At 38.5% G+C, this 12,730-nt stretch overlaps 1 protein-coding gene and 1 pseudogene across 2 annotated transcripts in view; one reads left to right on the top strand and one right to left on the bottom strand.

Annotated features, from left to right (window-relative positions):
* SETD2 (SET domain containing 2, histone lysine methyltransferase) overlaps positions 1–12,730 on the top strand; it is a 127,149-nt gene that overhangs the window by 63,067 nt on the left and 51,352 nt on the right. The gene's annotated exons all lie outside the window — the stretch shown is intronic.
* LOC101085533 lies at positions 7,277–7,749 on the bottom strand (annotated as a pseudogene).

The raw sequence follows: 12,730 nt of genomic DNA, 5'->3' as shown, positions 1-12,730 counted from the left end.
TGAGTTACAAACATATGATTCTACATTTGAAAATTCTTTGTAAGAATGTATGTAAGAAAAAAAGTCAGTGTTTAAAGTAATTGGAAATTAATATATTGGATTAACTAGAAATTAATTTTTAAAAATTAACTATAACTGGAAAACCAAGGTAATTCAGCAACTTATCAAAAATGATTGAAAACAAATATCTATTCCAGTAAAACAACTTTATATGGAGCTAGTTGGTGTTCAGTTCCATTATTGTTTCTGAAATAGGCCTGCCTTTAAATGCCTACTTCTTTGGTCAAAAGACGTTATCTAGAGGAAAATAGAGAGGTGTGGAACCCTTATGCCTAATACGTACGTAACGTAATCTGTCATTAAAGAACGTAGCAAGTTGTACAGGGTTTGCTTTGCAGAAAACTCAGTCTGGGTCTTGGATAAACACAGAAGTGAATAACAGGATGAGCCTAGGAGAGATGTGATACATTTTGATTGTAAGTGATCTGTATCTGGGATTCAGGTCTTGAGGACCCTGTGGGAACAGGTTACTTCCTAGCTTCTATTTTTCTCTTCCTTTCTTCTGTCAGCAGTGAAGCAACCAGATAAACCAGCAGTACAGGTTTATTTGCAGTAAGATGGACAACTGAATCCTACCTGTCCCCAATTATGATTACAAAACTCACCCATTAGATCCTGCGATTTGACCCATATGGAACTGACCTCACACTGAACAAAAGGAGTAGTTGATTGGTTGTGCACTATTCTTACTTCCGGCATTTGTAATTTGCTGTGTTGAGACTCTTCTTTAAGTATGGTGTGGTTTCAGTTCTCGTTGACCTGTTTGCGACTCTTGCAGCACTTAGAGTTTATCGTTACTCAACCTTATTAATAAACCTTGTGAAATCCTTCCTTTTTATAAACCTAAAAGGAAGAATTCATAGTAAATCTGCTTATGATACAACACGTGAACTGCAGGAACCAGAATTGCAGTTAAAAGAAAGAAATGCTGGGATGGTCACGTGGGTGGACCTTCATTTAAGGCCTGCTTTGTGAGGGCACAGGAGTGTGGAAGAAGTCCCTCTTGAGTTTGGAGGCTAGTACAGCCTGTGGCATGACTGGCTTCATAAGGAAGGTGGAAATGGAGACCTGTACTCGAATGGGCATAGAAAAGGCCTTACAGACATAGTTTTACAGAGTGAGAATGGGGTGGCAGACCCAGTAGTTCACTTTTGCCTGATAAATCTCTGGTTGACATAAGTTTAAAAAAATGAGATTTAAGCATCATTTCTTTAAAAACCTGTCTCTTCTTAAAACCTGGAAAAAGTAATACTTTCGTTTCTCTCCATGGTAGTTTTTTATTGTAATGGTAGTGGTATGAATTACTCTCTGGGATATCCTTAACTCAGTTAGCTGTAACTGGTCATTTAAAGTCACACTCTAGACGTTTTTGAGTCCTACCAAATTATTTCTTCCCCTGCTTGTCCTCGTTCCTCCTGTCTGAAAGATCAAAGCAGTTGCATAGCACTATGTAGCTTGATGATCCTTTTGACTTGAGGCTCAAAATTTTATTCATACTTAAAATATATCCTTCTTAACTTTCATACTTTGGATGTATCCTGATTCTTAGCATCAAGGAAGCCATTGAATGAGATTTTCTTTCTTCAAACTTTAGTTTGCTCTGGAATCATTACTCACCTAGAATTGCATGACTGAGAAATGTTGTCACTTGACTGAACTGTGATGTTTTGTTACACATTGGTGCTGGGGCTCTTAATTCATCTATCATTCTGTTTAACATTTACCATGATTCTAATTCCAAAACTCTTATTATGGTTGTCAAGAAAAAAAGAAAGAAAGAAAGAGAGAAAGAGAAAGAAAGAACTTTAGCCAGCATTTAATCAGAACATTGAAATCAGAAACCCATAATTTGAACATGTTTTAGATAAACGCATGGACTTGATGTGATTACACCATACCCATACTATCCCGGCATTGAAAGAGTTAACTACTTCTGTCTGACTTCCACCTATGTATTCAAGTAGACGTTGGCAGAAAAGACAATGTCTTATTCAACCAACCTTTATTAAGCACCTATTGCCAAGCACTGGGTTAGTTGCTGATGTTAATTCCAAGATCGTACTAAAAAAAGCATTACTCTAAGATTGTGGTTATGTTAGCCACTCCAAGCTTCCCTGACCTTCTGGGGCCACTGTAACATTGTTGGACATGTGTTCCACTTGGCCTTTCTACACATTGGATGGAGTGAAGAACTGAAAGAGGTTGCTTCAGATCCTTAATCTTGATTTTTGCTGTGAAGGCAGACCATAGGGATCATCAGTAAATGAAAGAGGGTGGGAGGGAAGGGAATGAAGCTTCATGAATTACTCTTTGTCCTCCCAGATCTGATGATGATCCCCCTTGTAACTTGAACCATTTCCATCTAGCTTCTCAGGGCAGCAAGGAGCTTGTTAACATCACCAGCTGACCATGTGTCTCCTTTTCTCAACTCCATTTTCAACTTCGTGCTGAAGAAAAACGAGAACCTAGCGTGCATTCTGTGAAGAAACAGGAAGATGGTTGGGAAGTTGGATGATGCATGAAAAATATAATAGGTGAAAAGAGGACAGAGGTGGTTAACTCACTGGCGCCGGCGTTATTTTGGTGCGTCCATTGCCGACAATGGATGTCGTTCCGGGAAAATCCCGACTCCTGGCGAGAAAGGATTAAGTGAGCTACTTTTTCTATACCTCTATACACAGGACTGCTGCCATGGCTCCACAGGGCTTGCACATTTTGACTCCTAAAGTAGACCTAAACAAGAAACATCACCTAACACATTGCTACTACACATGAGCATGTATTTTCACGTGCAAATTTATCGGGCTACATTTTCAGCAGGGACATGTGCATATATTTCTATTTGCAAAAGGAATTACTGTACATCACCCCTCATGCTGAAAATATACCCTAGACTTCACAGGGCAAAACAGTTGGTTATAAGTGGTGATTGATTATAACTTGACTGGAAAATCCTCATTCATTTGGATCATGAGAAGAAGAGGTAAGGTTCCTGTGAATTTGGCAGTTAAACACCCAGTAGATTATGATGGCTAGTGATTCCAGAGCCTCTCTTGTAAACACTTAGACTGCAGGATATGCATCTCTCCTTATAATGAAATCTGGGTAGTTACAGTTACACCTGGTTTAGATGATTTAGGGGCACCATTCTGTACATGTGATAAGTTGGACTATTCTTAATAATACTCTTCTTCATGTTTATGTCAAGACTATCTTTAATTCAACAAACATATTATTTGCCTAGAAAGTTAAGCATTAAACTCTTTACAGAAAGTTTAAATAAAACATAGGGTTACTCAGCTGAAAACGTTTAAGTCACTACTTGGAAATTCAGTCTGTAACTGATATCCTATGTGGAATCTGCTATGCAACATTTCAAAATGAAATTATGTACCCTGGGTTTCTGTAATAAATTTCAAAATCTTTCGTAGAGATTATTCTGTATCCATAAGGATCAATATTACCCTTTCCTTTAAAATACATTTTTTTTTAACATTTATTTATTTTTGAGAGAGAGAGACAAAGCACAAGCAGGAAGGGGCAGAAAGAGAGGGAGACACAGAAACTGAAGCAGGCTCCAGGCTCTGAGCTGTAAGCACAGAGTCTGACACGGGGCTCCAACCCGTGAACCATGAGATCATGACCTGAGCCCAAGGTGGATGCTTAACTAACTGAGCCACCCAGACGCCCCTCCTTTAAAATTTAGAATTGCCCCCAAAGAAGCAATCTTAGATACTGCTACATTGAAAGTTTTTTTTTTTTTTTAAGTTTATTTACTTATTTTGAAAGAGAGAGAGAGAGTACGTGCGTGCGGGGCAGAGCAGAGGGGAAGAGAGAGAGAATCCCAGACAGCAGGCTCCACACTGCTAGTGGGGAGCACCGTGTGGGGCTTGAACCCACAAGTCGTGAGATCATGACCTGATCCAAAATCAAGAGTTGGCCTCTCAACCAACTGGGTCGCTTAGGCACCCCAAAATTTGTTTTACAAGTATCAGACTTAGTAAAAGGCAAAAATGGTCTAAAGCTTATTAGTAGTCCATTTTGTTATTACTGGATAGGTCCTTTAATCTAAATCATGGCTTGGCTATGTCTGTCCCACTGCTTGTTTTTGTAAAGATTTTTGGGAACACAGCCATGCTCATTCATTTACATACTGTCTGTGGCTGCTTTTGCACTGTGGTAAAGTTCAGAGTCTGGCTGCTTGAAACATTCTGATTTTGAGTGAAGTCATTTTGATACTTTATTCTTATGGATGAACTCTTAATTCTGTTTCCCTAAAGACATGATGATTATGGTTCTATAGCTCATGAAGTTAGTTTGAAAAAAAAAAAAAAAGTCTTGACTCTGTTTGGGAAAAGTTACTTTGAATAATTTGGATGTAAGGCTGTCTGAGAAGTGGGAGAGAAGAGACCTTTACGCAATGTTGTTTTTCCCTCAGGACCATGATCAGGTTAGTTGGAAACTTAAGGGAGGTTTTGAGTATAGATAAGTTGGTGCAATCTTGTCTTACATGTAACCATAATAAAATGTATAAATTTTTCTTAATATTCCTTTTACTTTTGATGTGATTTCAGACTTATAGGAAAACTGCAAGGATACTATTCTGTGTATGTATTCTGTATGTGATACACATTCTAGTGACAAATGTAGAAAAAAGCTAAAAATTCCTCTTATTCCTCCACCCAGATTCCCCAGTGTTAACATTTTACCAAATATGCTTTATCATTTTCTCTTAAATTTTTTAACTTAAAATAAGTTACAGATGTGACATCCATTGCCCCTAGATATTTTAGTGCATATTTTATAAAAACAAGGATATTATTCCATATGACTGCAGTATATTTGTTAAAATCAGCAGATTAGTGACAAAATACTGTTATCTGACCAACAGATCTCCTTCAGACTTTGCCAATTGTACCCATAATGTCTATAGCAAGAAAAAAAATCTGATCCAGAATTGGAGCTAAAGTGTTATGTTGGGTTGTATCTCTCTAGTGTCCTTTAATCTGGAATAGTTCCTAAGTCTATCTTTGCTTTTTATACATTTCAAATTTTTAAAATATTTTGAAATTTTTTAGAATATTCCTCATTTTGGGCTTGTCTGAAGTTTTCTTTTGGGTTCAGGTTATACATTTTTGTCTGGAATAGTAAGGAGTATCCTTCACCTGATGTTGATTTGTTCCACTATTGGCACTGCCAACTCCAGTCCCTTGGTTAAAGTGGTGTCTGCCAGGTTTTCCAACATAAAGTTACTGTTTGATCCTTATCATTAAAAATTATCCTATAGGAGCACCTTTGGAAGTGTGTAAATAATCTGCTTTTTATCAGATTTATTCATTAGTTTCAACATCCAGTGAATTTACCCAAATCACTTAACAGCTGTGATGGTTGCCAAGTGGTGATTTTCTAACCTCTCATTCCTTTTGCTCCCCTCTGTTTTGGTTGTAGCCCTCTTGTAAGCAAGAGCTTTTCCTGCTCTCCCGTGTAGTTCTGTATTCATTGATTTTTATCAGTTTAGGCTCATGCATTCTCATTTTTTTATTACTTTTTTATTTTAATTCTCTATTAAACATTCTTCCAAAGCATTATTTTACCCCGTATCTTACAGTTATAAGAAATAACATTGGCATTAGAAAAACTAGGAAGAACGATAAATGTTTCCTTCTTCTTCTATAAAGAAGGAAAATTATAACAAAGGACAGAGCTTTACACATTTAGTTAAATAGGAGATTCTAATTTGAAAACTGCATCTCAGAGCAAACGTGTATTTGCTCAGTTATTACTATTTTCAGTTTTTTTTTTTTAATGTTTGAGAGAGAGCAGGGGAGGGCAGAGAGAGGGAGGGAGAGAAGGCTTCATGCTGTCAGCACAGAGCCCAGTGTAGGGCTTGATCTTATGAAACTGTGAGATCATGACCTAAGCCAAAATCAGGAGTTGGACACTCAACCAATTGACCCACCCATATGCCTCTGTTCAATTATTTTTTAACAAAAATACTTATTTTTCAAGAAGGAAACCCAGTAAAAAAATTTTTTTATTTTAAAAATAGTCCTGCATTCAGCTATAGTTCCCCCCCCCCCCCCCCCCCCCCGCCAAGCTCTGATCAGATTTATTTTGATTTGGGAAAAGTTTTCTTTTAAACATCCCAGTACAGAACTTTTAAAACTATTAATAGTAAATAAATGAACATTAAGTGTGCAACACTAATTACTGGCGAGGTACTGGTATTCTGTTTCCTCCCTGCTTCTCCCAAGGAAACCTTAAATTGAATCTTCAGCAGAATGATCCTTAAATATACTTTATAAAAAATGAGAGCTTTTGTTTATATAACTTTTAGATTTTGTTCTTCCTAATTTTATTCTGAAACTCAATTTTGTGCCAAACCATATTAGCTTTGTAATGTACACTTGTATGCAGTTCAGCAAAGCAGTAGTATACCTCAGGCTCTGTTCCCTCAGAGTTTAGGAAAAACAGAATTGGTCACAGGCATGTATTGATTGATTGAATGATTGATTGAGCATGTGTGTACACACCTGTGTGAGATGGAGAAGGGCAGAGGGGGAAAGAGAACGTTAAGCAGGCTCCACACTCAGCACAGAGCTCAGTGCAGAGCCTGATGCAGGACTCAGTTCCACAACACTGGGATCACGACCTGAGCTGAAATCAGGAGGCCGGCACTTAACCAACTGAGCCACCAGGCGCCTGGGTCACAGCCATTAAAAACCAATCTAAGGGCACCTAGCTGGTTCCCTTAGTAGAGCATGTGACTCTTTTTTTTTTTTTTTTTTTTTTAAGGCTTATTTCGAGAGAGAGAATGCATGAATTGGGGAGGGACAGAGAAAGAGAGAGAGAGAGAGTCAGTCCCATGCAGGCTCCACACTGTCAGCACAGAGCCCGATGCGGGGCTTGAACTCATGAACTGTGAGATCATGACCTGAGCCGAAATCAAGGGTTGGACGCTTAACCGACTCAGCCACCCGGGCGCCCTGAGCATGTGATTCTTAAACTCAGAGTTGTGTGTTCAAGCCCCATGTTGGATGTGGAGCATTAAAAAACATTTAAAAACATTAAAAAAAATAAAAAATTTAAAAAAGCCATTAAAAACAAATCTCACACTGTTTGCCAGTGTGTAATTTCTAAGTTCTGACAATGAAATATATGGGTATAAATCTGTGTATCTCATCTTTAGTTTTCAAAGGTAGGCAGAGGGGATTCCTCACAGTTTAGTTTTGCTCGGCTGAAACTGAAGACTTTGTAACTTCATAGCCAGTGATTGCCAGTGATTTTCAATTTGCCTTGAAAGAAGGCCAACTGAGGATTAATTTTACCAGTCATTAAAGCCAGCAAGTCCAGGTCAGCCATTGGGACTCTGCAGTCAGCCTTCTTATCTGAGTTAGGAAGCACTGAACTGCTGTTCGTCACATCCACCACCCTGGTGGCTTCTTTACCCCCAGGGCCATCCTTTACCTTGAAGGCAGAAATACTACCAATTTCTTCACAAACTGTTCCCCTTCCTCTTTAAGCTTCTTTTCAGTCTCCTTGAAGACAAGATTTGCCTTAAATCTACCAACTGCAGAGCCAATTGGAGCAGCCTTAATTTGATGAGTTCTAAAAGAACCAGCATCTTCAGGAAAACCCATCTTGTACAGTGTTGACAACCACAACTCCTACAGTGCCTAAATTATGCTGCAGAGCCTCCTGGGTTCTTGTTTTATTCAGTGAATTATCCATTAATTTTGTTATTTATTTGCTTAAATTGTCCCTTGTTTGGCCAGTGTGAGAGAACCTTTAGGTTCCCTCTGTGTGATTTTGACAGGTTGCCGTCAGTTTTTTAACCTGGAACGACATGCTATTCCAGGCTTATCTTGCACTTTCCCTTACCCAGCCCTGGAATCGGCCATTTGTCCAATAAACTCTGCTTTCTATGATGTGAAGTGAGATTGAGAAACCAAGATCTGGGGGCACCTGGCTGGCTCAGTTGGTTAACCTGTCTGACTCTTGATTTCAGCTCAGGTCATGATCTCATGGTTTGTGAGATCAAGCCCCTGGTCCTGACAGTGCAGAGCCTGCTTGGGATATATATTCTCTCTCTCTCTCTCTCTCTCTCTCTCTCTCTCTCTCTCTCTGCCCCTCCCCTGCATGCTTGCTTGCTCTCTTTCTCTCTGAAACAAACAGAAACTCTTATTAAGAAACCAAGATCTGGGCTCTAGATGAAGTCATTGCTACTGGGGCATTGCTTGTAGGGGCTGTCACCAGACCGTATCTATACGTACATACGCATATGTGTATTTCTGTGTATGAGTAAACGTGTGAACACATATTGTACTACTCAACCTGTCGTTTCTCTCGCCTTCCTTCTGTTAATCTGAGACCACACCCTTGTCTGAATCATTTGGATTTCCCTGTGATTTTCACTACTCTGCCTATCCTTCAAAAGGTGGTATTTCTTGCAGCACCTGAGATTTCTTTTGTCCTACATGTTAAATAGGTCACATTGTCTTCTCATTGCCATTTTTAATTCAGGCTCCTGTCATTTCTTGCTTAGACTGTTGGAACAGCCTCCTGTTTGTCCTTCTTGCTCCCATTCCTCCTTCCCTTCATATTTTCCTTTATATGCTATCGTGTTATCTTTTTAAAAACATAGATGTGATCTGGGTCGCCTGGGTGGCTCAGTTGGTTAAGCATCTGACTCTTGATTTTTGGCTCAGGTCATGCTCTCACGGTTCGTGAGTTAGAGCCCCACGTTGGGCTCCACACTGAAAGTGCAGAGCCTGGTTGGGATTCTCTGTCTCCCTTTCTCTCTGCCCTTCCCCTGCTCATATTCTCTGTCTCTGTCTCTCTCTGTCTCTGTCTCTCTGTCTCTCTCAAAAAAACAGACACACACACACTAAAAAAAATAGATGTATCAACAGGAACCTCTAGTAGCATCACAGAGACTCCCATTAATTCAAGAAGAGAGCCTTTAGTGTATGGCATGAGAGGTACTTCTACGTTTATCTAACTTTCTTGCCCAACAGTGTTTCTTACACATTCAGTGCATGAATCACATCAGGCTGTTCATACGTACTCACCCTTCCGTGGCCTTGTACATGCTGTTCTTTTTGCTTGCAATATCTTTTCTTCTTTCTCTCCGTTTTTTTTTTTATCTTCCTTTACTTAGACTTACAGTTGCAGCTCATTCTTTGTGATACTTTGTCCTTTTCTGTATTTCTCTATACAGTAGTTGTAATCTTAACAGATTACTAAAATTAGTTGCTTAGTCCCCTCACTGGACCATGAGCTCTTCAAGGGCAAGGATTATATCTTGATTTTTGTAGTAAAGGTTACTTTTATTATGGTATCACTTAAATAGTGGTTATAATAATAAGTTACCTCTTAATAGTAGTGAATGACTACTATGTGCCCCCTATGATCAGTAGCCAGAGTGCTGTTTGGAAATGAAGATCTGATCATGTCAGTGTCCTATTTAAAACTTTTATATGGTTCCTTATTACACTGTTATAATAAAATCCATTTTTCTTCATGAGGTTTGCCTACCATGATATAGTCTGGTCCTTATTTATTTATGCAGTCTCACATCAAGCCATTCTGGCCCCCCCAGTGGGTCTGTGCTACTAATGTTCATACACACGTGAACACACATTCATTCATTCCTGAAAACACTTACTTCTGTTTGGATGTCTCTTGTGTAAGTTTCATCCTTTCCCCAGGAAAGCCATTCCCATTCCTCTAAGAGTATTCTGCCCTTTCTGTATGGTCTCATAACCTCCTTTCCAATCACAGCACATAATATTTCTTTCATACTTGCACGGAATGTGAGGGCAAAGAATGCTTATGTCTTGGTCATTCAAGTCTCCCCAGGATATGTCGTTTGGCACTTCATAAATATTTGAATGAAGGTGTGAAGAAGTTTCATCTTTCCCCATGGTATCACACTGCTTCTTGAAACTGTGGTGTGTGTATTTTATTTGATAGGTGGTCAGAAAATATTTGAATGAGTGTCATATAATCTTTACAACCCTGTGAAGTATATACATGGTGGTGTTTTTATTCCCTGTAAAACAGAAAACAAATAAGCCCATGAGGTTGTGACTTAGCTTCTAAGTGACAGAGCTGAAAATTGACTTGGGTCTTCTGATTTAAATCCCATATTCTTTCCATTCCCTTTTGCTGATCTAATAGTGACTTCTATATCTTTGCGAGGCAATTTACATAATTATGTACCTTTGGTGAATACTTCAGATTTCTCTTAATCTGCTTCTGATTTAGAAACTAATAAGTCCAAATTCATTCTGAAATCTTAGAAACTACCATTTTAGTGTTTTATTCAAGGTTTCTTTTTTTGTTTTTTTTTTTTTACTTCGTGCTGCAGAGATTGGCAAACTGTGATCTACGATTGAACTTCAGAGCATTTTCAGAACCCCTGAAATCATATGCAAAACTGGGGTTTTTCTGGGGCAGGGGTCCATGAATATGAGCAGCTTGTCAAACAGAGATGTGTATATGTGTGAGTTGGGAAAAGAATGAACTGTGGTCCAAAAAGTATTTTCTGGATGATCTGGACATCAGGAGGTTTCCTACTCTTTTTTTTTTTTTTTAATGTTTATATTATTTTTTTGAGAGAGAGAGACAGAACATGAGCAGGGGAGGGCAGAGAGAGAGGGAGACACAGAATCCAAAGCAGGCTCCAGGCTCTGAGCTGTCAGCACAGAGCCTGACGTGGGGCTCGAACTCATGAGACTTCGAGCTGTGAGATCATGGCCTGAGCCGAAGTCGGCCGCTCAACCAACTGAGCCACCCAGGTGCTCCAGGAGGTTTCTTACTCTTAACTGGAATACTGGCTTGATCACCTAATCTTTTTTTTTTTTTTTTTAATTAAGTTTTTAACTCCAGTATAGTTGACATACAGTGTTTACAATGGAATGATTTGACAATTGTACACATTAGTTGGTGCTCATCATGTTAAGTGCACTAATCCCCGTCACCTATTTCACCTACCCTCCAACCCACTTCTTGTATCCTGCAGTTCTCTATAATTAAGAGTCTTTTTCTTGGTTTGTCTTTCTCCTTTTTTTTCCTCCTTTGCTCATTTGTTTCTTAAGTTCCACATATGAGTGAAATCATATGGTGTTTATCTTTCTCTGACTGGCTTATTTCACTTAGCATGATACTCTAGCTCCATCTGTATTGTTGCAAATGGCAAGATTTCATTTTTTGGCTGAATAATATTCTATTGTAAATGTATATAATATCTTTATCCATTCATCTATCAGTGGATACTGGGATGCTTCCGTAATTTGGCTATTGGAAATTATGCTGCAATAAACATAGGGGTGGGTGTATATCTTCAAATTGGTGTTTTTGTATTCTTTGGGTAAATACCCAATAGTGTCATTGTTGGATCGTAAGGTAATTCCATTTTTAACTTTTGAGGAACCTCCATACTGTTTTTCACAGTGGCTGCACCAGTTTGCAGTCTCACCAACAGTACAGGAAGATTCCTATTTCTCCATATCCTCGCTAACACTGTTGTTTATGTTTTTGATTTTAGCCATTCTGACAGGTGTGAAGTGATAGCTCATTGTGGTTTTGATTTGCATTTCCCTGATGATGCATGTTGTTAAGCGTATCTCTCTTGGCCATCTGGATGTTTGGAGAAATGTCTGTTCATGTCTCATGCCCATTTCTTACTGTATTATTTGTTTTTTGGGTGTTGAGTTGTATAATGTATAAATTCTTCATATATTTTGGACATTAACCCTTTGTGAGATATGTCATTTGCAAATATCTTCTTCCATACAGTAGGCTGCCTTTTAGTTTTGTGGGTTGTTTCCTTTACTGGGCAGAAGCTTTTTATTTTGATGACGTCCCAGTAGTTTATTTTTGCTTTTGTTTCCCTTGCCTCAGGAGACCTATTTAGAAAAATGTTGCTACAGCCAATGTCCGAGAAATTACTGCCTGTGCTCCCCGAGGATTTTTATAGTTTTAGGTCTCACATTTAGGTTCTTAACCCATTTTGAATTTATCTTCATGTATAGTATAGAGTAAGCCAGTGGTCCAGTTTCAGTATTTTGCATGGAGCCATCCAGTTCTCTCAGTAACATTTGTTGAAGAGGCTTTTTCCCATTTCCTATTCTTTCCTCCTTTCTCATAGATACATTGACCATATAAATGTGGATTTGTTTCTGTGATTTTTATCCTATTCCATTGATCTATGTGCTTATTTTTGTGCCAATACCATACTGTTTCGATTACTACAGCCTTGTAGTATAACTGGAAATCTGGAATTGTGATATCTCCAGTGTTGTTCTTTTTCAAGTTTGTTTTAGCTGTCCTGGGTCTTCTGTGGTTCCATACAAATTTTAGGATTGTTTTCTGTGAAAAATGTTGTTGGTATTTTGATAGGGATTGCATTAAATCTGTAGATTGCTTTGGGGTAGTATGGACATCTTAACAATATTTGTTTTTCCAATCCAGGAGCATGGAATATTTTTCCATTTATTTTTGTCATCTTCAGTTTCTTTCATTGGTGTTTTATAGTTTTCAGAGTACAGGTCTTTCACCTCCTGGGTTGAATTTATTCCTAGGTATTTTATTATCTTTGGTGCAATTGTAAATGGGACTGCTTTCTTAATTTCTCTTTCTGTTGCTTCATTGTTAGTATAAAAAT

This window comes from Felis catus, chromosome A2, assembly GCF_018350175.1.
Source record: "Felis catus isolate Fca126 chromosome A2, F.catus_Fca126_mat1.0, whole genome shotgun sequence".
Classification (NCBI taxonomy): Eukaryota; Metazoa; Chordata; class Mammalia; order Carnivora; family Felidae; genus Felis; species Felis catus.
This window is presented reverse-complemented; position numbering and strand designations above follow the sequence as displayed.